This window comes from Pseudophryne corroboree, chromosome 6 (genome assembly GCF_028390025.1).
Source record: "Pseudophryne corroboree isolate aPseCor3 chromosome 6, aPseCor3.hap2, whole genome shotgun sequence".
NCBI classification, from domain to species: domain Eukaryota; kingdom Metazoa; phylum Chordata; class Amphibia; order Anura; family Myobatrachidae; genus Pseudophryne; species Pseudophryne corroboree.
In genome coordinates, this window is record NC_086449.1 from 380,998,804 (window position 1) to 381,025,737 (window position 26,934).

Genomic DNA, 26,934 nt, shown 5'->3' on the forward strand with positions numbered 1-26,934 from the left:
ATCTCCATTATTAAGTTCTTCATTTAGTTCTTACAGATTGACCAGACAATAACTCTGGTTGGTCTTGATATGACAGTGGGATTTTGGTTAGGACAGGTACAGTAAGTGATATGAGGATGGGGTCATGTAGATAGCATGAAAAGGAAAATGGAATAAATAGTATTTTGTGTTCCTACCAGACAGCACAGGACATTTGGGACATGGTTTATATAAACTGGCTGCATCTCTTGTCTGTGTTTCTGTTTCACCAAGTCCTTTGTGTCCCACCTTCACTACCTATTAAATCACAAAAATTACTTTTCACATTATCTTAGCTGCAGCGGAACAGACTATAATGATAAGCTGGCTACAGACAACCTTATCATTTTTACTACTAAAATGTATAGAACAGATATGTGCTTTACAATCCTTGGTGGCACGGATTCAAGACACAAGCTGTCAATCTGAGCTGACCCAGTATCCCTGTACAGGCAGAGATAAAGTTCAATACCCCAGCATGGAGTCCCATCGATGGATTTGTATGATTATATCTAATGTGCTGCATGTTCTGTTTTCAGCCAATGGCTATTAGTAGTGTGTGTGTGTGTGTGTGTGTGTGTGTGTGTGTGTGTGTGTGTGTGTTTTCTTACTTTTCCCCCATTGCTTTGTATCTTTTGCCTTTGATCTAAACTGTATCTAATGAACATTAGAAAAAAATTGCTTCCTAAATAAGTTAATAAAACCACGGAAAACATTGGTCCCCAAGCAGTTCTGATATAAACTGGAGACTTTTGATATTAAAACAGATTTTGTTTCAAAAAAAGAAAAATGGACAAGAACCCCCCCTAAGAAATATATGATAAATGGAATGAGAAACAAGATGAATCCAGCCTAAGAGACAGTGCAGTGGCAATTTGCCATCATTAACTGTAACTAAAGCGAATACTATTCATTAGCAACTGTACTCTTCCTCATATTTAAGTGAAAAGTCCAATTAGTGGTAAACAATAACATAAACATACTTTTACAGTTTAATATATAATTAATGGGTGCCTGAGAGCAAGGACAATATGCCACAGATTTTTATGAAAACTATCCCACCATAAAGCACATGGGAATATATTTTTATACCTAAAATCTAATAGAATTATGTAGCCCATCTGACAGAAAAAGAGTCTCTAGAAAGGAGCTTAGCTAACTTAATCGTTACCTCCAAAAGTTTTTGGGCGGTATTCAAATGATATATCACACCCATTCACCTTTCTAAAGTGATCCCCGTTATTGCACATATCACGCCCATAGTAATCAGGTTTAGCTGTGTAAAGGGTGTAGCGAGCTGAAATGATTATACCTCGCCCGTCAGCAGAAACAGAATGGGTGTGGAAAGGGGTAAAAAGAATTAAATACTGCCCATTATCTGCTAATTAATCAACAGAGCTCCGCTTAGAAGACAAGGCCATCTGAGACTATTTCTGTTTATAAGAAATGGCCTAACCAGAGAAGCCAATAATTCTTTACCATAGGAATCATGAGTACATGGTGTAAGCATGGCATGGCGCATTTGCTGTACAACAGGGTAGAATACCCTATGCCTATTTTTATGGGCATTGCTCTTTTAAGGCATATATAATTGCATACTGTAATGGAAATCTTGTACATAGATAAGCTGCAGTTGGAAAATAATATAAAAGAGTGAATATAATTGGCAAAGCTTACATTAAGTTGTACTATTAACAATGTAGACCAAGTGCTTACAATTGGGTAAATATTTCTAAAGGAATGTGGGAAATCGTGGATGTAATTCTGTTAAATTATACCATGAACGGTATATGCATACTATCAGTAAATACTGTATTACAGTAAATTAATAACTATGGTCCTTTTGGAACATTTCTAGGTTAGGGAGGTTTGCATTATTTGAGAAGTACTGTGGATACTGAACAAGAAAATACCGTGCAAAAAGTGTCCACATCAGTAGAAAAGCCTACTGAGGTCAGTGTAGAACCTGTGGTCTGCTTTCTTCAAGCTCGGAATGGGTTTCCTGGGTCGACACTATTTAGGTTGACACTCATTGGGTCGACCACTATTGGTCGACAGACAGTAGGTCAACACATAGAAAAGGTCGACATAGTTGTCAGGTCAGCATGAAAAAGGTCGACATGAGTTTTGTAGGTTTTTTTGGTGTCCAATTAGTGCACCGTGTCCTCTCGCATGGCTCGCTGCGTTCAGCACAGGGGACTACTCCCAATCGTAGTCCACGTGAATAGTAAAGTATGAAAAAGTAAAAAAAAAGGAAACTCATGTTGACCTTTTCATGTGTCGACCTTTGCCATGTCAACCTTTTACAGGTGTAAACCTAATGCGTGTCCACCAATGGTGGTCAACCTAATGACTGTTGACCTAAGTAAAGTTGACCTAAGGACCTTCAAGCACAACCAAAGGTAAGAATTTCCTATTTTTCACTGTATTCATTTTCACTCCTGCTCCTCAAATATATTCAACAAGTCATGTTTTAAGGATGTCTTTAATCAAGCATAACTGAATGAATTCAAATATTTCATTGGTACAGTAATGATACCGCATGTTCTCACCAGAGAGATGCTGAAACCTCTGACCTACTAGGGGGTACTTGAGGAATGGAGTTACCATACACTGAAACAGCTAGTCTATTGGCAGTGCTCCGGTAGAAGTCTTCCACTGGAGCACTCCATATTTCATATTTACAAACTTAAAGTGATTTTAAAGTAATCGTTAAGTAAAATAACAGCAAAAAAAACAAACCCATGCTGCCAAATACCATTAAGCAAACATGCATAACATTTAATTTTATAAGTAGAATAAATAAAACTACAATGTGAGACAAGCATAAAAGAAGTCCTGTCATGCAAGCGGTAAAAACGGAGCGGCTGCATTTTCCGCATGAATGGATTAGTGTGTGTGGACAGATTATCATATCTGTCTGTGTGAAGCCTCCATTCTAGATTTTCTATTAGCGCTAAAGCTTGCAACGTACTTTGTTAATCCAATCATCAAAGCTATCACCAATAATTTGATTTCTCGTTTTACATTTATGAATGCACTAACATAACGAACATATAATTTCAGTCTGAGCCCTTTGAGAGCCAGAGGGTATCACATGTAAATGCTTGCCAGAGTTTCTATAATAGCTACACTGGTGTTCATCTAGAACATAAACTATAAAATATAGATTGTTCATAGCATGTGTGTGTAATTGCTTTTTCCTAGTATCCAGCATGCAAAGCTAATTAAGTCCTGCAGGTCCCAAGCGATATACTAAACACTGAATCCATTTTAAGACTCCATGATTTAGTTATGTTGAGGTCAATACATAATACCGGTCTTAACCAAGTAGTTAAGAGAAACAATATTGAAGAGATATGAATCAATAGATTGTATACACTGCACACATACACACACGAAAGTTTAAGGGTAACAATAGTTAATAACCAGTTTAATATTTAAAGCTTATATGACAGATTTTAAAAGATGCAGTTCAAATAGACAAATGTTTCAATTTATATGTATATGTTTTCTTGTCTATTATTATTATTTATTTTTTAATAATATGATCAAGAATATCATAAAGATGCATTTCTTTTTGTAAGGTTTCTAATCAAAACCATGAAACATAAGCAATATAAATTCTCATTTGCTAGCTGTACTTAAATATGCCTTTATTATTCTATAAACCTCTATGTATAAGCATACATATCTATACAGAAGTGTTGTCCTGTCTCCCCATAACGACTGTACAAATGATGAGTGAAGCCCAGTGACATACGTTACTTCATTAAATTGAATTACAGCTTCTATAACTGAAAAAGTAAACCTTACTAACACTAGGGTAGCCAATCCCAGGATTGTCAGGATCACGGCATTCTGGCCTAAAATTGTTGGGAGTTGAATACTAGGAATGGACCTTCCAATCCCCGGATTTTGGGATGAGTGCATGCACATTTTTTTTTTTAAATACTGGGCAGCACCTTCAGCACTCAGATGCTTCCTGAATATCCCAGCCCCTGGCTGTGGAGCTGTGCATGGTGTGACATCAGCGGTCACCCTGCGCAGCCCCACACCAGCATGCCCCTTCAGCCAGAGAGGAGTACTGCAGATCTGGCACCTGACCTGCAGCCAGAGCAGAGAGAAGCTCAAGGGCTCATCACCGCTGCTGGGAATCAGGGCTTGTGGCTAGCTGGGACTGTTGTGATGGGGCGGGAGTGCACTGGTGGTACATGTGCTCCAGCTGCTGCTGACCTGTGTGTGCTGTTCTTATTGGAGTGGACTCTCTGGACTGGAGGAGGGTGAGTTACTGTGGGCCCTGGGCTGGTTGGGAAGGGGGTCATGAAGTTATTTTATACCTTTGGGGGGGCCTCATCAAATAATATATTTTTTTACCAACTCAATCCCAGGTATATCTAAGAAATTGAGAGTTTTTCAATCCCAAATCCCGGGATTGAAAAAAAAGCCCGGGATTGGCCTCCCTAGTTAAAAATAGGATTTTGGTTACCTACCAGTAAATCCTTTTCTCGTAGTCCGTAGAGGATGCTGGGGTACACATTAGTACCATTGGGTATAGACAGGTCCACCAGGAGCCATTGGCACTTTAAGAGTTTGAGAGTGTGGGCTGGCTCCTCCCTCTATGCCTCTCCTACCAGACTCAGTCTAGAAACTGTGCCCGAGGAAACAGACATCTTCGAGAGAAGGATTTAACACAGATAGTGGCGAGATTCAGACCAGCTCACACATACAAGGCACATCAAGCTAACTAGCTTGAAATCCTCAGCAACTGCTGAAATATTTCTTACCAAGTAACAATAAATTACATAACTAAACCAAGCTGTACTGAAACATAAAATGGGTGCAGGAAAACGAAGCGCTGGGCGCGCGCCCAGCATCCTCTACGGAATACGAGAAAAGGATTTACCGGTAGGTAACCAAAATCCTATTTTCTCTTTCGTCCTAGAGGATGCTGGGGTTCACATTAGTACCATGGGGATGTACCAAAGCTCCCAGAACGGGAGGGAGAGCGCGGAGGGTCCTGCAGAACTGATTGACTGAACTTCAGATCATCAGAGGCCAAAGTATCGAACCTGTAAAACTTTCCAAACGTGTTCGACCCAGACCAAGTAGCAGCTCGGCAAAGTTGCAATGCCCAGACACCCCGGGCAGCCGCCCAGGAAGACCCCACCTTACGAGTAGAGTGGGCCTTGACAGATTTTGGACACGGCAATCCTGCCATAGAATAAGCGTGCTGGATAGTGAACCTTATCCAGTGAGAGATCGTCTGTTTAGAAGCAGGACACCCAATTTTCTTAGGGTTCATATAGGACAAACAGAGAGTCCGATTTTCTGTGACGAGAAGTTCTCTTCACATATATCTTCAGAGCCCTTACAACATCCAAGGACTTTGATGTAATTGAGGAGTCAGTAGCCACTGGCACCACAATAGGTTGGTTGATATGAAATGCCGACACAACCTTCAGAAGAAACTGCTGTGTCCGGAGCTCAGCTCTATCTTCGTGGAAGATCAAGTAAGGGCTTTTACAGGATAAAGCCCCCAATTCGGACACACGTCTAGCAGAAGCTAAGGCCAACAACGTGACAGCCTTCCATGTAATAAATTTGACCTCAACCTCCTGTAGAGGCTCAAACCAATCCGACTGGAGGAACTGCAACACCACGTTAAGGTCCCAAGGCGCCGTAGGCGGTACAAAGGGAGGTTGGATGTGCAGAACTCCCTTCAAAAAACTCTGAACATCAGGGAGGGCAACCAATTGTTTCTGGAAGAAAATGGATAGGGCCGAAATCTGGACCTTCACAGATCCCAACCTCAGGCCCATATCCACACCTGCTTGCAGGAAGAGGAGAAAACGTCAGAGTTGAAACTCCACCGTAGGAAACTTCTTGGATTCACACCAAGAGACATATTTCTTCCAAATACGATGGTAATGTTTAGACGTTACCCCTTTCCTAGCCTGTATCAGGGTAGGAATGACCTTCTTCGGAATGCTCTTCCGAGCAAGTATCAGGCACTCAACTTCCATGCCGGCAAACGTAGCCATGGTGGTAAGTCTTGATAGGCGAACGGCCCCTGCTGCAGCAGGTCCTCCCGAAGAGGAAGGGGCCTCGGCTCTTCCTGCAAGAGATTCAGAAGGTCCACGTGCCAAGCCCGCCTTGGCCAGTCTGGAGCAATCAGGATCGCTTGAACTTTTGTTCTCCTTACGAGCTTTAGAACTCTTGTAATGAGTGGAAGTGGTGGAAACACGTACACCGACTGGAACACCCACGGAGACACCAGGCCACTGCCACTGCTTGTGGGTCCCTCGACCTGGAACAATAGCGTTGGAGCTTCTTGTTGAGACGAGAGGCCATCATGTCTATTTGGGGTAACCCCCAAAGGTCTGTTATTTCCTTGAACACCTCCGGATGGAAACCCCACTCCCGTGGATGGAGATCATGTCTGCTGAGGAAGTCTGCTTCCCAGTTGTCCACTCCCGGAATGAAGATTGCTGAGAGTGCCAACGTGTGTCTTTCTGCCCAGAGGATGATTCTCGTCACCTCTGACATTGCAGCTCTGCTCTTCGTTCCGCCTTGTCGGTTTATGTAGGCTACTGTCGTTACATTGTCCGACTGCACTTGAATGGCCCGATTTCTTAGAAGATGGGCCGCCTGAAGATTGTATACGGCTCTTAGTTCCAGGATGTTGACGGGCAGGCTGGCTTCCAGACTTGACCACCTTCATTGGAATGTTACTCCTTGAGTGATCAGAAGGCTCGCATCCGTGGTTAGAAGGGCCCATTCCTGAATCCCAAACCTGCAGCCCTCCAGAAGGTGAGGTAACTGCAGCCACCAGAGGAGCGAAATCCTGGCCTTCGGCGACAGACGTATTCTCTGGTGCATGTGCAGATGAGATCCTGACCACTTGTCCAGGAGATCCAGTTGGAAGGCCCGAGCGTGGAACCTCCCGTACGGGAGAGCCTCATAAGAGGCCACCATCTTTCCCAAAAGGCGAATGCATTGATGAACCAACACCCGGGCTGGCTTCAGGACATCCCGGGCCATAGCTTGTATCACCAACGCCTTTTCCTGTGGAAGAAACACCGTCTGCACTTCTGTGTCTAGGATCATTCCCAGAAAGGACAACCTTTGGGTTGGTTCCAAATGTGACTTTGGAAGGTTCAGAATCCAACCGTGGATTTTGAGGAGGTGGTTTGGGAGAACAATGGACTTCAGCAGCTTCTCCTTGGACGATGCCTTTATCAGATCATCCAGATATGGAATGATGTTCACCCCTTGTTTGCGGAGGTGAACCATCATCTCTGCCATCACCTTGGCAAACACCCTCGGTGCTGTGGAGAGGCTGAATGGCAGGGCCTGGAACTGGAAATGACAGTCCAGTAATGCGAAATGGAGATAAGCCTGATGTGGCAGCCAGATCAGAATGTGGAGGTATGCATCCTTGATATCCAGGGATACCAGGAATTCCCCCTCTTCCAGACCTGATATCACCGCCCTGAGAGAGTCTCCATCTTGAACTTGAACTCCTTTAGAAAGGGGTTCAATGATTTTAGGTTCAGAATGGGTACCACGAAAAGGTTCGAATAGTAACCTGTGGATTGCGAATGAGGAGGAACTGGCACAATGACCTGTGATTCCACCAACTTCTGGACAGCTTCTTGTAGGACAGAGCTGGCAAACCTGTTATATCTGCCCCCCCTGCAGTGCACATGGTTTTGCCCAACTGCTAAAAAATTTCCTGCTGCGATATCAACTTGGAATTACCCCCTGTGTTGCTGATGAAGAGAAGGATTTCTTCGGAGCAGGTGCAGCTGAGGGAAGAAACGGAGACTTACCCGCTGTAGCGGTGGATATCCACGCGTCTAAAGCTACCCCAAAGAGAGCCTGACCTGTATAGGGTAGGGACTCCACACTCTTTCTGGATTCCGCGTCGGCCGACCACTGGCGCAGCCACAGTCCCCGACGAGCTGAAACAGACATGGAAGAGATTCCCGCAGCCATGGAACCCAGGTCTTTCATGGATTCTACCATAAAACCTGCTGAATCGTGAATGTTGCGTAAAAATAATTCAACATCACCCTTATCCATCGTATCCAAATCCTCTAATAAGGTAGCCGACTACTTTACTATAGCCTTTGCAATCCATGCACTAGCAATAGTGGGACGTAATATGGCACCTGAAGCAGTGTACATTGATTTAAGTGTGTTATCAATTTTTCGATCCGTTAAGGTGGTAGATCCTGGAACAGGTAAAACCACCTTCTTTGAGAGTCTGGACACAAATGCATCAACAATTGGCGGGTTTTCCCATTATTTTCTATCCTCCTCAGGGAAAGGAAACGCCAGCTGTACCCTTTTAGGGATCTGGAATTTTTTCTCCGGGTTTATCTTTGACGCAGGGAAGGTTAGCGAGGCTTTTTTATTTTCAGTGAAAAAAGCCTCCTCAACCTGCTCAGGTGTGGTATCATTAATATTCAATACATCCTTGATAGCCTCTATCATCAATTGCACCCCCATTGGAAGAGATGCAGACCCCCGTAACACATCCCCATCACCGTCTGTGGTGTCAGAATCGGTATCCATGTCATCCTGTGTGACATGCACAAGCGCATGGGGGTATATAGCGGAGCGTCCCAAGGTACCAAAAACAGGCCATACTGCCATAGAGTTCTGTAATACCTGGGTTGCAGATTCATTACTTGTAACCCTGCCAGAAATCTGAGAAATCCAAGATTTGATAGAGGAAAACCACTCAGGCTCCCTTGCTGGTATCTGTGCTAAACAAGTGCTATCCTGATTACATGGAATGGGATCATCCTGGGAGGACAAATCCTCCGCAGCATATGACACAGTGTCCCTGGACATAGCTAAAGGAGACCACCAAGCACTCCACACACACACAGGGGAGGGCAGACAGAGTTTCCCCCCAAGAAGACAGACAGAGATTGGATCCAACCCACACACAGCGCTTTTTTACCATAGGGAGACCCCTATCAGCGCTGACTGTGTACCTTAATAGGTGATAAATCTTAATATTTATTCTATATAACACACTATAAAAAGGTTAAGAGACACCGTACGCAATTGGCGCACGAGGTACCGTAAGGGTACGCCCTTAGCGTAGCGGATGCTGTATCGGAAGCGAGCCGCTCGAGCGACACAAACGCTTGCGAGAATACGCTGTTGGTATCGGGCACACTATAGGCGAGCGACTACCGTAATGCTACGCTACCAGCGTAGCGGACGCTCGAGACCACGAGGAGATCACGAGCGGCGCAGACGCTCACAAGATGACAATCAGTAAACCTTGAATGTAACACGCAGCAAAGGATATTCTTATACTGTAAACCTTGTACTGAAACACTGTAGCGATATAACGCTGCTTAACCTTGTTAACACTAAAGCTGTTTGAGCGATCGAGACGCTCCTATTACCCACTGCAATGAAATGAACACACGATACCGTGCTAAGGATCCAACACCTTTACTAACTTGCTTTTAGTTATATCGAAAAGGGGTAAAACAGTTACAAGTCATACACTACATACTAACATATAAATCTAACAGAATATCTAGACAGAAATATACAATAACGTTACAATCTTAAACTAAACAGAAAGAGAGAGAATGTGGCCAATACAAACAAAGAGCGAGATGATTACAGAGAATTACTTACACACACACTGGGAACGATCGCAGCGCAGCCTGGTACCAGACCCCAAGTTTGTCAATATGAAAACCCTTTGCGGAGAGAGTGGGGAAGCTGTTCAGGCCGGCTGACCTTATATACACTGAGTACAGTATACTACAATGGTCCCTACATTCTTATTGTTCATTGGACACAGGAATCCGTCTCCGCATTATAACAAAAGGTCATAGGTTGGTTCATACAGGTGGGCTGTGACTATTCCTAACTGCTCAGGTGGGTGGGAAACTGGGTTTCCCGCCGCATGGGTAATAAAGTGCAAATATAGTAAATGTCCATAAACTTCTTATGTCCATAACTATACGCATGAGCGATTAATCCGCTTCAAACCAACACCGGAATATTGCTAATTCTATTCTCTTCCGATGGATACTAAACACCACTGTGTAACCCCTGTCTGACCCTTCGTATCAAACCAAGAGGGATCTCTTTGTCCCCGAACATACTACATTAACTAAACTTTCAGATTCTATCAAAGGGACCATAATCTACAAAATACATTATATGAATAAAATATGTTACGATTGAGTCGCCCGCTAGACGAACACAAACTCTACCGTAAATGCGCATACCGCGCGTCCGCGAGTGCACGCGACCGCGAGTATACGCACGCACGGGAGGGCTCATGCACGTGCAGCGGGCACACGCATGAGGTGCATATATGGCAGTGTGCAGCGTGATATTTTTCTGACTTTGACAGTCCACCCTTTGGCAGTCACCAATAACTGCCACTTCCTAAAACAGTTCAAAAAGAGAAAAATATATGTCATGTATAATACATTTCTATGATTGGGTAGGGGAGGAGAGGAGAAGGTAGGAAAAGGGTATGACCTAGTGAGATAGCAGAAGCATGTGTGTATGAATCCATGTTTGGGGGGTCATGTATCATCGTGCCGTACGTGTTTTAAATCAAGCTTCGAGGTATTGCGAAGTATACATTTGAATTCCTTCTTATCCCGTGGTACGGGTCTGTGGATGGGCTGTCAAACTTTACCGAGCTCTTTTCGGCTTTTGGTTGCGACAAAATGGGGGAGCACATTTTAGTTGATGATACATGAATGGGGGAATATGTGAGTGCTGATATCTGTGCCTATATTCCCTATCGACTATGTGTGTTATTACCTGAAGGTTGTAGAGATGAAGATAAAGAACAATCGTGGTAAATGCAGTGAATAACTATGTGAGTTTAATATACATTTGCCGATTGAGGTCTTGTCTTGTGTCTTGTCTTGTCTTGTCTCGATGTACATGTTGACTGTAGTCTCCCGATGCTTTTGCTATAAACGGTGTGCAAAAAGCTTTTTCAATGTCCATAGACTTACAAAAAGTGTTGGGCTAGCGTAAAATTAAAGGTACTAGGGATATGGGGGGTCTATGGCATAGTCCATCAGTTGTCTGTGTAAAAGGTTGTCAAATTCTTCTTCCAAGCGGATGTCTTTGTACCTTGGAGGAAAACAAAGGAGAAATGGGTGAAAGAAACGGACCGTGGAATCACATTTTCATCACAACATTGTCTCTATCGTTGGGTCATAAACCAAATCAGTCGTTGTTATTACAGTATCTTCACTTCTTAAACGCATCACTCGGGCGCTACGTTTACACTTTGTTAAAACCCGAACGCATCTAAATATCAGACCGACCAATATGATGACACCCAGAATACACAAAAGAAATTTCCCTACATCCATGATAATTCCTTGAGTCCATTCTCCTAAACCAGAGAACCAATTTCGTGGGTTCAACCATGACACCCAACTGGTCAGCTCATTACCCACAGCGGCAAGGGTGAGATTGTGTTTCCTTCGGAACTCCCATTTTAATTGGAGAATGTCGTCCATCTTTTTGTCTATGACCTCGACCGGGTCCTCGGTGCTGTTTGTAATATATGTGCAGCACTTTATTCCATACTGAGTCGCTAGGGTAACACAATACCCGCCTGTCACAGTTGTGAGATAATTGAGAATCATCCTATGCTGAACCAGTTCTGTTTTATAAGCTTGGAGCTCCCTTCCGGTATACCTGAATGTGTCATCATACATTTCAGTGATATTGTCTAATACATTTGCAAGCGCAGATATATATTTATAATTTATCACTCCTCTGGCGGTACGAGTGATATCTAACGCGATTAGGAATTGAATCCCGGTGGATTCATTGATCAGGTCAGAGGCCGGATGCTCTGTTCTTTCTATTAGGTGCCGTTTAACGATGTGCTCGTAATGAGTGTGAGTATAAGGAGCTTGGGCACTGCGGTGAATATCCTTCATTTTAGTGTGGGATATGGTCATTACCTCAGGCAGTACTTTTCCAATATAACATAACCCTTCTGAGTTTGGGGCAAGCCACTTATACGCCTTCCTCCCGCATATGAAATATGCATCATCGGGGAGAACATATGGGACGGAGTAGGACATTACCATATTACACATTTTCCATATGAAATCTCCTAACCCTAATTCTCCCATCTGTTTAGTACACGTATCAGTTTGTACGATATGTGCACAGTATCCTGGTGATACTTCTCCAACTCTCATGATCCTACTTCCTAGGGTATACCTATATCGGAAATATTTCCCACTACCGGCTATGTGGCGTATAAGTTCTGTATCTGTAGGCAATCCATCGGCTCTATGTGAGAATGTCATGGTTTTGTTATTCCATGACACTTCCCAATTTCCCGGCTTTCGGGGATTGGAAATGTTAAAGCACACTAAAGACCTATCCACATGGTATTGGTGGAGCTTCAAACTAGGAGGACTAGAGATATTAAACCTCTTGTCCACCGGCCTCCCACCACTTAGCTCAAGTACCTCCCCTATAGTTAGAGGGAATGGTACTAACCCTGATTTGCTATGGCCTTGAGGTACTTGAGAGCATACCCAACAATCTGTCTGATTTAACACTTTACCCACTAAGGAGTGATAGTCACTCAATGGATGCCGGTCCATGTGGATATTAAAACTGGGCTGACATTTCTTGATGCCCCCATCCTCAACTACACTGTCACATGGCTGCTGGATCGTTTCCGGTACTCGCCTTTGCTCGGTGATTGTGTTGCTATTGGAAATTTACACCTCCGTCTTAATCATCAGAAACCCTTCTGGATCCTTTCTCGACCTCACTGGTACTCTCACCGAAACAGACTGCTCTGGTCAACATCATGGTCAACAGGAAAACACGGACTGCAGTCTCTTGGGGCGAGTCCATCTTACAGGAGGAGAAAGAGAAATTTTGTAATGGGGGTACAAAAAATTAGTTTGAGGGGGAGAGAAACTTGTTACGATAATTAGTTCTCTAGTCTTGTTGTTCTTCTTGTTCTGCTGTCATCTCAAAGGTGCTGTCTCTCAGTCTTCCAACCGAACACTCCGGTGATACAATATTTCTTCCACACCAGCGATCTTTCTGTAAGGAGCAAAAATCTTGCATCACCATTTGTCTAACTGATGTGTGACATACCATCTTTAAAACATGAAAACATGAGTGAGAAGAGAGAAAACAAAAAAAACAAAAGATAGAGAGAACAATTCATATACATATATATTACATAAACCAACAATAAACAACAACAGGAAAAAAAACATTTTTCAAACATTTTAAAACATTGTCAGATCTGCCGTTCATCATCAGGCTGTCATATCTACATGTCCAATGGTATCCTTGCTCAGTCCCTCCCACCAGCACCTCCATACTCCACCCTTTGTATCTGGCCAGGATACATTGATGCGGGTAGGTCATGCTGGGGTTTGGTAGACTTCTGCAAAGACCAAGTAGCTATGCAATGTTTGAGTCCTGCTGATGACCGTCAGAGATGGGGAAAAAGAAAACATTTCACAGATACATTACAAATTTTACCCGGTCATTCCTGTGTCTTCAGGGAATGACCTCCCAATTTATTAATTGTTACCTCAGGCTTTATCAAGGTTAATGATCAACTTTCCTAATCATAAATTATATGTGTGGACCAAAATTTGACATGCGTGATATCTGATTATACTTCCAAGTGTCGTAACTCTGCTCGTGTTCTTGTCTAGGGGGTTTGACTTTATGTGGGCTGTTACAGTTACTGGCATAATGCCCTTCTCTTTTACAAAGATAACAAGCCCTGGGCTTCCTTCAAGTGCCAGTGACCTGAGGTCTTGGTTGATTTGATGCCTCCTCAAACGCTTGGATGCTCATCACCATCAACCGCTTTCCCTGTACTTCCCTGACTCCTTGGATACCATGGTTATGTTGTTGTCTAGGGGGTTTATATACCTTCTGTAAATTTCTTGATCTACAATCTCTTGCATAATGGCCTTCCTTCTGGCAATTATAACACCTTATCACCTTGGACTTACCCACAGGGATCTGAGGCTCCTTACGTCTCTGTGTTTCCCTGTGCTTGCTGATGTTTTGCTCATGCCCAACAGCGGACTTTCTTAGTGCAGCCACCGAGATATTTCTCCAGTTTGGGTTGGTGGTCTGTACCCTTGTTCTCAACACCTCCTTTAAACCATTCATTAATACTTTAACCGCTACTTCTCTATGCTTCACATTTGTTTTAATGTTTGCTATACCGGTATACCTAGTCATGTCCTGCAATGCCCGATGGAAATAATTAGAAGTACTTTCCCCTTCGTTTTGTCTTATGGAGAAAATTTCATTCCACTTGACAACGGCAGGGAAATATACTCCTAACTGTCGGTTGATCTGCTTAATACATTCCTGATTGTGTTCCTCCGTACGAGGTACCTCTGTGTCTACTTTACAATCAGCAATAAATTTCGCAGGGTCAACGCTGGAGGGCAAACATGCCCTCAGCACTGTCCGCCAATCTTTGTTGGTGGGTTCTGTGGAGTTTCCTAGTTCTTTGATAAATCTCTGACATACATCTAGATCTTTCCTAGGATCAGGGAATTCAGACATAATTGACCTTAATTCTGTCCGAGACCAGGGACGGCGCATTGCACTGTCTTTGACGGGAATGATTCCCTGAGCGTCAGTCTTCCCATTGGGGACTGTGATCACCCTGACAGGACTAAATTCAATTACATCCTCTTGTGTTGGTTCTTCAATATGAGGTACATTTGTTTGTGCATGATATATAACACCGTACGTACCTGTGGACACGACCTCACCTGACCCTCCGTTAGGGGGTTTGATTACTGCCTTTACCGAATTGGTCGCGTCCACCTGGATGTCTTGTGTGATGGCTGCTGGAAAAGGTGCCGACATCGTTCTGGGCTCACTTTCTTGCTGGTAATCCTGAGGGGAGTTTAACATGGGGTGCGACTTGCACAGGTTAACAGTTGTACATTGAACAGTATTGCAATTATCATTGTTACGTTTATTACAATTATTCTTATCATCTATAATACAGTTGCTAAGTGCATTTTTATCATTCACCAGTGTGCCATTCTCTGTAACCACCTTCTCTTTCACTGCCACATTTCTCTCACCAAGGTGAGAGTCAGCTGTATGAGCTAATTCTCCTTGTATTTCACTTTCCCGTTGCCATAACTGTAAACAATCATTTTGTCTAATCTTCTGCTTGGCAGATTTTATTAGACCTATCCTTTTTCGTAGGTTCTGTAATACCTCAGGGTTCAGACTGCCTACCCGGGGAGACTGTTCCCCATCATCCTCTGTCATTCGTTCCCATTCTTTGAATACCTGATACCTTGCGGACCCTTTGGGCCAGCAACTACCAACGTGAACCCTTGTTGGACGTCCCTTTTTTGAACAACTGGTCCCCATCGTTTGTAGATATTGCTGTCTTAGCTAATTCTCACAAACAGACCTGATTGCCCGCGGTAAGGTGACGGTGAAAGTTCAACTAGTGCCTTCACTCACTCTGCGCCCCAATTGGCCTACCCAATCCGTGGGATCTTTTGTAACCTCTATTTACTGGGGCGCGTGGGAGTATGCAAACCCTCCCCAGTAAGTATTGGTTGTTGGAGATTTCCTTAGTGAACAGCGAAACTCCCTTAAAATAACAAAAACCTACACAAATCACGTTAGAATGTACAAATAGCGTTTATGATCCCACAATAAATTTTTAATGGGTATCAAGGTAACAAACTAATGCAAACAATTACGTGCGGTCCAGTCGCACAGCGCATAAATAACTAAATATTTATACGCTTTACGACCAATGGAATCGGTTGTTTAGGCTGCGAAACCTTCAGCCGGAGCTTTAACTTGACTATATGGGTGCTACGCCAAACCCCTCGGGCTGCGCTTAAATACCTCGCAGTCCTTTTGTCTGCGGAAACTACTTGCTCCTTTTACCTTCTACAATGTTAACGCGGGCAAGCCAGTCCACGCCACCAAGTGTCCACTCACCTGGTGTGGTCTCCGACGGGATCCCGATTTGTGGGTTCACAAAAATAATACCTTAAGTTCCACACTCACTCCTACTCACTCATATGCATACTGATCTTTCTGTACAGAAATTCCTTTCATACAGGCAGGAGTCCAATCCCTGGGTTTTGCAGTAGAAAAAGGTTCTCTTTTAACTAATACTTTTTTTCTTTTTCTTTTTTTTAAAACTGAACAACCGTGTGCTATTATCAGGTGGCTGTACTATACCACCCACCCTAAACAAGGTTATTGTGTGATTTGAGTCTCAGTGGGCGTATCCGTACGTACCGTTGCGTAAAACACGCCGCGTGCGTATGCCTTTGCGTCACGTACGTGATCTCGCACGTTGTCCGAGTCACGTATGCACAAAGTGCAGATATGCCCACAGCGACACAATCAACACGCTTCTATCAATGTAAACGATATTCAACTATGATCGCTTACTGTACACCACACAGTATTTGCTATGCTGTGTGCGTGTCCTTTACAATTATTCCCTTAAAAATTAGCCTATTTAATCTCAACTAAATAGCACCAGATTTCTTCAGCACGTGTCTAATAATCAATTCTAATGGCAACAAGAAAGTGAGCTGCAACAATGTAGATGTGTGCGTGCATGTGTGTGTGCGTATGCAAAAACAGAAATAAACAGTTTTAAAAGATACTAACGTATTGTTCTTACCTCCGGTTCCGGATTCCACCCCAGCACTCCTACAACGTAGCGTAACAGACGCTCATCTAGTCAGCACCACTGTATCCCTCACCACCAATACGGATACGAAGGGATACTGCGTTCCCGCCCTTTGCTGACAGATAAAGTCTGATTACAGTAGTGAGGATATGTGGAGGACGGACGAGCCCTCAATTGATAAATCTTAATATTTATCCTATATAACACACTATAAAAAGGTTAAGAGACACAGTACGCAATTGGCGCACGAGGTACCGTAAGGGTACTCCCTTAGCGTAGCGGACGCTGTATCGGAAGCGAGCCGCTCGAGCGACACAAACGCTCGCGAGAATACGCTGTTGGTATCGGGCACACTATAGGCGAGCGACTACCGTAATGCTACGCTACCAGCGTAGCGGACGCTCGAGACCACGAGGAGATCACGAGCGGCGCAGACGCTCACAAGATGACAATCAGTAAACCTTGAATGTAACACACAGCAAAGGATATTCTTATACTGTAAACCTTGTACTGAAACACTGTAGCGATATAACGCTGCTTAACATTGTTAACACTAAAGCTGTTTGAGCGATCGAGACGCTCCTATTACCCACTGCAATGAAATGAACACACGATACCGTGCTAAGGATCCAACACCTTTACTAACTTGCTTTTAGTTATATCGAAAAGGGGTAAAACAGTTACAAGTCATACACTACATACTAACATATAAATCTAACAGAATATCTAGACAGAAATATACAATAACGTTACAATCTTAAACTAAACAGAAAGAGAGAGAATGTGGCCAATACAAACAAAGAGCGAGATGATTACAGAGAATTACTTACACACACACACTGGGAACGATCGCAGCGCAGCCTGGTACCAGACCCCAAGTTTGTCAATATGAAAACCCTTTGTGGAGAGAGTGGGGGAGCTGTTCAGGCCGGCTGACCTTATATACACTGAGTACAGTATACTACAATGGTCCCTACATTCTTATTGTTCATTGGACACAGGAATCCGTCTCCGCATTATAACAAAAGGTCATAGGTTGGTTCATACAGGTGGGCTGTGACTATTCCTAACTGCTCAGGTGGGTGGGAAACTGGGTTTCCCGCCGCATGGGTAATAAAGTGCAAATATAGTAAATGTCCATAAACTTCTTATGTCCATAACTATACGCACGAGCGATTAATCCGCTTCAAACCAACACCGGAATATTGCTAATTATATTCTCTTCCGATGGATACTAAACACCACTGTGTAACCCCTGTCTGACCCTTCGTATCAAACAAAGAGGGATCTCTTTGTCCCCGAACATACTACATTAACTAAACTTTCAGATTCTATCAAAGGGACCATAATCTACAAAATACATTATATGAATAAAATATGTTACGATTGAGTCGCCCGCTAGACGAACACAAACTCTACCGTAAATGCGCATACCGCGCGTCCGCGAGTGCACGCGACCGCGAGTATACGCACGCACGGGAGGGCTCATGCACGTGCAGCGGGCACACGCATGAGGTGCATATATGGCAGTGTGCAGCGTGATATTTTTCTGACTTTGACATAGGATACACAGTCGTATTGCAGCCTCCCCCCTTCTACAACCCCCTGGTACCATTTACAGATAGCTGGAGTTGCTGTGGAGGGACCTGATTCTCCTTGTCAGCGCTGTGCAGGCAGGAAAATGGCGCTGAACGCTGCTGGGTCCGCTCTGAGAAGCCCCGCCCCCAAAATGGCGCTGTCTTCCCGCTCTTCATCAGAATATACTGGCCTGAGGATTTAGTGCTGGCTGAGATCCGGGGACCCCAACAGGCTTCTGGACCAGTGTAGGGTGTCGCGCTGGCTCAGGTCGCCCCTCATAGCGCCGCACCATCTACCGCTGAGCCATCTCCGGAGCACAGTTAATACTGCGCTCCTACCCTGATGCCGCCATCTTCACACCGACCCCCCACTTGCTAGGGGGGTCGGTGTCTCACTCGCCACTGATTCTACAGTTCTCCAAGGGGGTGGCGGCATGCTGCTGGGGCGAGCGGTCCCCTGTGGCGGAGAACGATCAGACCCCTCTGGAGCTCAGTGTCCAGTCAGCGGAGACAGTGGCTCAGACCCCGCAGGGTGGACACTGCTACCCCCCCTCAGTCCCTCGCTGCAGGGAGGCTGTTGCCAGCAGCCTCCCTGTAAAATAATAAACTCTAAAAAAAAACCTTTTTTACCAGGAAAACTGAGCTCCCCTAGCTGTGACCGGCTCCTCTGGGCACATTTTCTAAACTGAGTCTGGTAGGAGGGGCATAGAGGGAGGAGCCAGCCCAAACTCTCAAACTCTTAAAGTGCCAATGGATCCTGGTGGACCCGTCTGTACCCCATGGTACTAATGTGGACCCCAGCATCCTCTAGGACGTAAGAGAAACAAATGTTTCTGTGAGCACTGCTTTATTCACAATGGATTTGAATTGGAGTACAGATGTGTCCTTATTTACTAAGGCTTCCATTATGCCAAATAACCCCATCTGTATGCCAGGTCCTGTGCAAATCGCTCGCGCTGAGCATCTTTTTCAATTTCAAATGCGCGTCTTATTGGCACAAATAAAACACTGGGCACAAAAGAACTGCATTGTTAGCGTACAGTGACCAATGGGGTCTGCAACAAATTATACATTTGTGTGTGACAGTCTGAATCTGTGTAAGAAAGTTTCCAACGTGAGCATCCGCAGCGTATCCTCGTGCCAAGTTCTGTTGTGCTTCAATTGCGTCTGTGTGCGTTTGCAAGATACATTCCTATGCAGTTAAAATAGCAGCCCAGCATCTCTAGTACACAGAGTGGCTTTTTGTTGTGTCTGCGATGTAACTAAGCCATAAAAAACCTAGGAAAATATGGCGTGCTACTCCTCTAAGAATGTCTCATCAGCGCCGGGCATCTTGCGCCATATATAAGGAGATTTATGGTAGACTTACCATTGTTAAATCTCTTTCTGCGAAGTACATTGGGTTCCAAAGGGAAACATTGGGTGTAGAGTGGATCTTGATCCAGAGAGGCACGAACAGGCTAAAGCTTTAGGCTGTCCCAGTATGAATTGTGGGGCCTCCTCTATAACCCCGCCTCCAGGTACTGTAAGCTCAGTTTTGTTAACCAGTCCAATGTAGGAGTAGGCAAAAGAGAAGGCAGATGTTAGTCACATAGAACCACATTCTCATAACAGGAGAAGGGACCAGCGGCTAATAACATACAAACCCAGAGAAGCTAGGTGCATCAGGGTGGGCGCCCTGAGAAACCCAATGTACTTCACAGAAAGAGATTTTATAATGGTAAGTCTACCATAAATCTCCTTTTCTGCAGCAGGGTACATTGGTTTACACAGGGAAACATCAGGTGATGTCCTAAAGCAGTTCCTCAAGGGAGGGGACGCGCCTTATCGGGTAAGAGAACCCGGCGTCCAAAGTAAGCATCCTGGGAGGCGGAAGTATCAAAGGCATAGAACCTAATGAACGTGTTCACTGAGGACCACGTAGCCACCTTGCACAATTGTTCAGCGGATGCGCCACGGCTGGCTGCTCTAGAAGGTCCAACAGACCAAGTAGAATGGGCAATAATAGCAGCAGGAACTGGGAGTCCAGCCTGTGCTTAAGCTTGTGCATTGACCATTCTAATCCATCTGGCCAGGGATTGCTTATTCGCAGGCCAGCCACGTTTGTGAAAACCAAACCGTACAAAAAGGGAATCTGACCTCCAGATAGAGGCAGTCCTTTTCACATATATATGGAAAGCCCGTTTCACATCCAAAGACCGATCTTTGGAGGACAAACCAGAAAAGATGAAGGTCAGAACCACAATCTCTTGTTTTAGGTGAAAAGATGACATCACCTTAGGTAAATAACCAGGGCGAGTTCTGAGAACTGCCCGGTCATGGTGAAATATCAGGAAGGATGGATGACAGGACAAAGCACCTAGGTCTGACACCCTTCTAGCAGAGGCTATAGCCAGTAGGAACAGGACCTTGACCGTGAGCCATTTAAGGTCCAGTGACTCAAGAGGTTCAAATGGAGCCTCTTGCAGGGCATTCAGGACAACAGACAGATCCCATGGAGCCACAGGAGGGACATAGGGAGACTGAATTCGCAAAACACCCTGAGTGAAAGTATGAACGTCAGGAATAGACGCAATTTTTCTCTGAAACCACACCGACAAGGCAGATATATGAACCTTGAGGGAGGCCAGATAAAAGCCGAAGTCCAGGTCTTGTTGCAGAAAAGCCAGAGTTCTGGAATTTCCGAATTTGTATGCATCGTAATTCTTAGCAGTACACCAGGTGAAGTAAGAATTCCAGACCCTGTAATATATCTATGCAAATGCCAGTTTTTGGGCCTTTAGAATAGTTTGGATAACCGCCTCTGAGAATCCTTTGGCCCTCAGGAGTAATGCTTCAAAAGCCACGCCGTCAAACCCAGTCTGGCCAGGTCTGGGTAAACACAAGGGCCCTGAACGAGGAGGTCTGGGCAATGAGGAAGTAGAAGAGGATGCTCTATCGATAGACCCAGAAGGTCTGATAACCAATGCCGCCTGGGCCATACTGGAGCGACTAGAAGTAGTAGTCCTCCTTTTTGTTTGAACTTCCGTAGTACCCTGGGCAGGAGTGACACTGGAGGGAACACATATGGCAGCTGAAAGTTCCATGGAATTGCCAGTGCGTCCACGAACGCTGCTTGAGGATCCCTGGTTCTTGATCCGAAGACCGGAACTTTGTGATTGTGTCGAGACGCCATCAGGTCTACATCTGGTAGGCCCCATTTGTCCACTAGGAGTTGAAAGACTTCCTGATAAAGACTCCACTCTCCGGGATGCATGTCCTGATAACTGAGGAAATCCGCTTCCCAGTCGAGGGCTACCGGAATGAACATTGCAGATATTGCAGGCAGATGGCATTCAACCCAACAAAGGATTTTTAACACTTCCATCATGCCATGTGGCTTCGAGTGCCTCCTTAATGGTTTATGTATGCCACTGTGGTGGCATTGTCTGACCGTACTTGAACAGGCCTGTTCTTTAACAGAGGCAGGGCGATAGACAAAGCATTGAACACTGCCTGCAATTCCAGAATGTTTGTCGGGAGGAGTGATTCCTCCTTGGTCCACCACCCCTGGAAAGAGTGTTGCTCCAACACCGCGTCCCAGCCCCTCAGACTTGCATCCATAGTCAGTGAGGCCCAGTACTTGCATCGCCGAGTGCATAAACACTCTTTTGGCGAGAGAGGAAGTATCTTATCCTGTCCTGAAGCTTCAGGACCTTTTCTGGAGACAGAAACAGCCGTTGACTGTGTGTGTCCAGGTGCCCCCAGGTGCACCATGCTCCGAGCAGGGAACAGCGAGGACTTCTTCCAGTTGATGAGCCATCTGTGGGCTTGTAGGAAGTTTACCGTCAGTTGTAGATGACTGAGGAGGGCATCGTGGGAGTTTGCCAGGAATAGCAATTCGTCCAGATACGGCAGGATCCTGACTCCCTGGCGACGGAGATGAGCCGCCATCACGGCCATAACCTTGGTAAAGATCCGTGGGGCCGTGGCCAGTCCAAACGGCAGAGCCTGGAAATGATAGTGAAGGTTGCCAATAGCAAACCGCAGATATTGCTGAGGCGATATGGCAATAGGTATATGCAGGTAAGCATCTTGTAGTCCAGTGATACCATATAATCTCCGGATTCCATGGTCACTACAATTGAGCGCAGTGTTTCCATATGGAACTTGGATACTCTCACAAACTTGTTCAGTGATTTGAGGTTGAGTATAGGCCGGAAAGACCCATTGGGTTTCGGTACTAAAAACAGGGTCGAGTAGTATCCACTGCCTCTCTGGAACAGAGGTACCGGCACCACCATTCCTGTATCCAGGAGAGAACTCACAACCATTTGTAGAGCTTGTGCATGTAACGGATCCGAAGGGATAACCATTGTGCAGAACTGGCGAGGGGGATGCCTCTTGAAAGAGACTGCATACCCGTGAGAGACAACTTCTCGCACCCATGCGTCTGAAGTGGTCTTTAACCAGGCCTGGGTGAATCGCAGAAGTCGGCCTCCCACCCTGGGGTCCCCCAGGGGGAGGCTTGTCCCGTCATGCAGCAGGCTTGTCGTGTTTAGAAGCAGACTGATGGGATGCCCAGGATTGTTTAGCCTTGGGCTTTGTGGTTTTGGAAGCACAAGATTGTCTCGGGTATGCCTGACCTTTTGCTTTCCCTTGAGGCCGAAAGGAGCTAAAAGTGGTACCTTTTGCCTTTTATGCAGAAGGAGTAGTGTTAGGGTGAAGGGCAGTCTTAGCAGCCGCCAAGTCAGCCACAATTTTATTGAGGTCTTCCCTAAACAGGATACCTCCCTTAAAAGGGAATATCTCTAAGTTCTTTTTGGAGTCCAGGTCCACCTTCCATGACCTCAACCACAGAATATGGCGAGCCAGGATGGACGTAGTTGATGCCTTGGTCGCCAACACACCTGACCTGCCTCAGAGGATGCCTCCTGAATGTAATAGGCGGCGGTGGTCATGTGAGACAGGTACTGTCTGGCAATGTCAGATATATCCTGAGGCAGCTCTTCCTCTAATGCCTGAACCCATGCTTCAATTCCTTTTTTGCAGCCCAAGAGGCTACTATAGTGGGTCTATGTATCTATGTACAGCACCTGTAAGGGAGTAAATAGACTTCAGGCATCCTTCCACACGCTTACCTGTCGGTTCCTTCAGTGAGGTGACAGTGGTGACAGGCAGAGTAGACAACACCACTAGACGGGTGACATGGGAATCCACCGGTGGTGAATTTTCCCACTTGTTACACAACTCTGTAGCGAGAGGATAGCGAGCTACCATCGTTTTAGACAGGGAGAATTTAATTCCTGGAAAAGACCAGGGTTCTTGTCGTATGTCCACTAGATGGTCAGAAGTAATAACGTTTTAGTTACCATCTGACTTTCAAACCTATCAGGTTTCTTATACCCCTTTTCCATCTGTAGCACAGGTCGCAGCCGGGAGCCTGACAAGGCTGCGACCCGTGCTACAGCCCCCTTTCCCACAGCGCTCACCAATCGGCATATTGCCGGGTTGGTGACGCTGCTGCTGACGCGGCAGCGCTGGGAGATCACATGATCTCCCAGCGCCGCCCTTCCATTCACCATTCACACTACACAGCTTACCGGGTTGAACACGTGTTCAACCCGGCAAGCTACCCGGGTAGGATTCCCAGATCACTTGATCCGGGAATTTGCAGGGGGACTCTTTTCCACTAGGAAAAAACACAGGTAAATGCGCGCCCCGTGCATTTACCCGTTTTTAAAGCTAGTGGAAAAGGGATATTAGACACCGTAGTGGAATCCTCGTCATCATCAGTGATTTGTAGGATCTGCTTAATAGCAACCACTAAAATTAGGGACATCAATCTGAGTAGTGGATTCCTCGTCAGAAGCAGCTGTAGCAGTGTCTGACGGGACAGTATACTCCCCAGCCTCATCAGAAGAATCTTCTGAGAGATTAGTAGATTGTGAGGAGGAAGTAGCCCGCTTAGATGACCCCGTGACGCAAGAGTGACTTGGGGCAGTTTTATGTCTAACCAAGGAGTGACTCCACTGCTGCAACTGGGTAGACAAATTATCCGCCGAAGGCGGATTTACCATAGGGACAATATGTGGCTATAATTGCACAGGAGATCCCATAGGGGGCGTAAGGCGTGTTACAAGCGTATTGAGCATAGTTGAGAACGCGGCCCATGGTGGCTCCTGATTGATTACAGGAGCCGCGGACTGACTGGAAGATGTATGGCACATAGTAACACAGACCGTCATACAAAACTTCCCCCTCAGGCAAATCCTTGGCGCATGCGCTGCAGGAGCGTCATCGGATTTCCTGCCCTTTGTGTTAGACATTATTAGTGAATGCAACCGCAGAGCGTATTAGTACGATACAGCCAGACAGAGTACAATACATGTGAATAAATTCCCTAGTATGTGACTGCGTACACAGTACACAAACACCACTGGACTGGAGTCCACACTGCACTGTAATAGTATATGTATATTATAAATGACAATGCACGGTCTGAGACTGGATGCATATATCAGAATACTGGTACAATATATTCTGGCACAGGTACACTTGTTCTTAACTAACGCTGTCTTAATATCGACAAGCAGAATACTTAAGTGCTTGTAAAACCACGGCACTGATTTACAGGCGGGTTTACAAAGGAGACCTTGCCCTGCAGTCCCGGAGACCAGTAGCATCTATTTTAGAAAATGGCACCCAGCGTCTCAGTCAGGGAGTGAGGGAGAGTGTGAGGCAGCTCCAGGGCGGGAACACCAGCAGTAGATGGCGCCCTGGGCTGGGGGAGAATCTACAGGTCAAGCGCCGGTTCCCCTATGCTGGACTTCACCACCTGGTACTATGGAGTCTTATTAAAATGGATATTAGTATATCAGACCTGTACTCCTATGCCCTGGCGGATATAGTGGTGTCCCTGCTCGGTGACAGTGTCCACGCCAGCGTTGCAGTCCGTCTACCTAGACTGCGACAGGAACGCGATTTAATGGCGGGTCCCACCTGGGGGACCCTCTTACCTTCTCCCCGTAGCAGCCACGCAAACCAGGAGAGCGTCTGCGACCGTGTGCCTAGAGCCGGAGCGTCTCTGCCGCAAGTACCTGGGAACAGGGCTACGCCGCTTGGGAGGTGATGGAGCTGCAGCACTGAATTGCAACCATGACATACAGAGCTGACAGCCCAGTTTTGAAAAAATATCTGTCAGAAAAAGCTTTTTCAGGGCTGCCTGTTAGTAACTGCTTCTACAGGCACCAACTCAAAACTGATCTCACAATGCCTGGAGGCGGGGTTATAGAGGAGGCCCCACAATGCATCCTGGGACAGCCTAAAGTTTTAGCCTGTTGGTGCCTCTCTGGATCACGATCCACTCTACACCCGATGTTTCCCTATGGAAACCAATGTACCCTGCTGCAGAAAATAGGATATAAGGAAACAGTACTTCTGTTACAGGTTCAATTGTATCTTAATATGAACTATACTGGTTTCTAGTAAAGAAGCAATAAAAACAACAAAATAAACAATGAGGTGGGACTGGCACTACTGTAGGCAGCTTTTGAGCTAACTTGACATCAACATTCATAACAGTACGATACTACAGCCTCTTCTTGGCACACCTGCCTAACCAAGACTGGCTAACTCTATAGCTGGGTACACACTGAGTGATGGGCATTCATTCCAGAATGAATGCCCATCAGCCCAGATTGTGTGTACACACTGGAGAGACTTTAATGAAGGATGGAATGATCATGTTCCATCCTTCATTAGCATACTACAGGATGCTAGCGTTATCAATTGGTTTGATATGCAGCATATCAAACCAATCGTCTGCCACTAGCGATCGTGACAGTGCGCAATCCCTCGTACACACTGAGTAATGTAGTCAGTGTGTCATTACGAAATGGCAAATCATGCCGACATCACTTCAGTGTGTACCCAGCTTTAATGTACATATTCCCCCACACATGCTGTAGAGAAGGGAGTGATCAGATACCCAGTACATGCTACTGTCAGTCAGTCATGATGCATGTTCTGGGGATGATGCAATAACAACTACTCTATCCTATTCAAATCAGGTGCAGCACAAGCACTTCTAGAGGCTGCAAACAACACACAAGCAAATAATATTTAAAATTACCAGTTTTAATGGGAGGTCTCACTTAAAATAGAAGAATGGGTTCTCAAAATTTTAGCAGACCTGAGGTCATGAATAATCCCATGATGACAGCTGATCTAAAGGCATGCCCTTAGCTTGCAGTATTTCAGCGACTGGATATTTACTTGTGGTGTGATAAGTGACACAGAGAGCTGTATCAAACCTTATAAAGGATGGAGAAGTTGCTCACAGCAGCCAGATTCTAGCTATCATTTATATAGTACATTCTATAAACAGCTAAATCCGACTGTTTGCTATTGGAAACGTCTTCACTTTTCCTCTGTGGAAGGTTTGCTACATCGCCCCCAAATGTGTCTTAATTCTCCTACATTTAACGCCATATAGAAACAATTTGCTTAATTGAAGATTTAGCATTATTAACTACTCTTGTTGATTACTACAGGACACACACATTTGGGTCATGTTATGGTGCAAAGAAGAACAAAAGAATCTTCTTAAATACAAGTGAA

General features: G+C 45.2%; 1 protein-coding gene across 1 annotated transcript in view; it reads right to left on the reverse strand.

Annotated features, from left to right (window-relative positions):
- The window catches only part of EXOC4 (exocyst complex component 4), an 868,528-nt gene that overhangs the window by 174,223 nt on the left and 667,371 nt on the right, over positions 1-26,934 (reverse strand). The gene's annotated exons all lie outside the window — the stretch shown is intronic.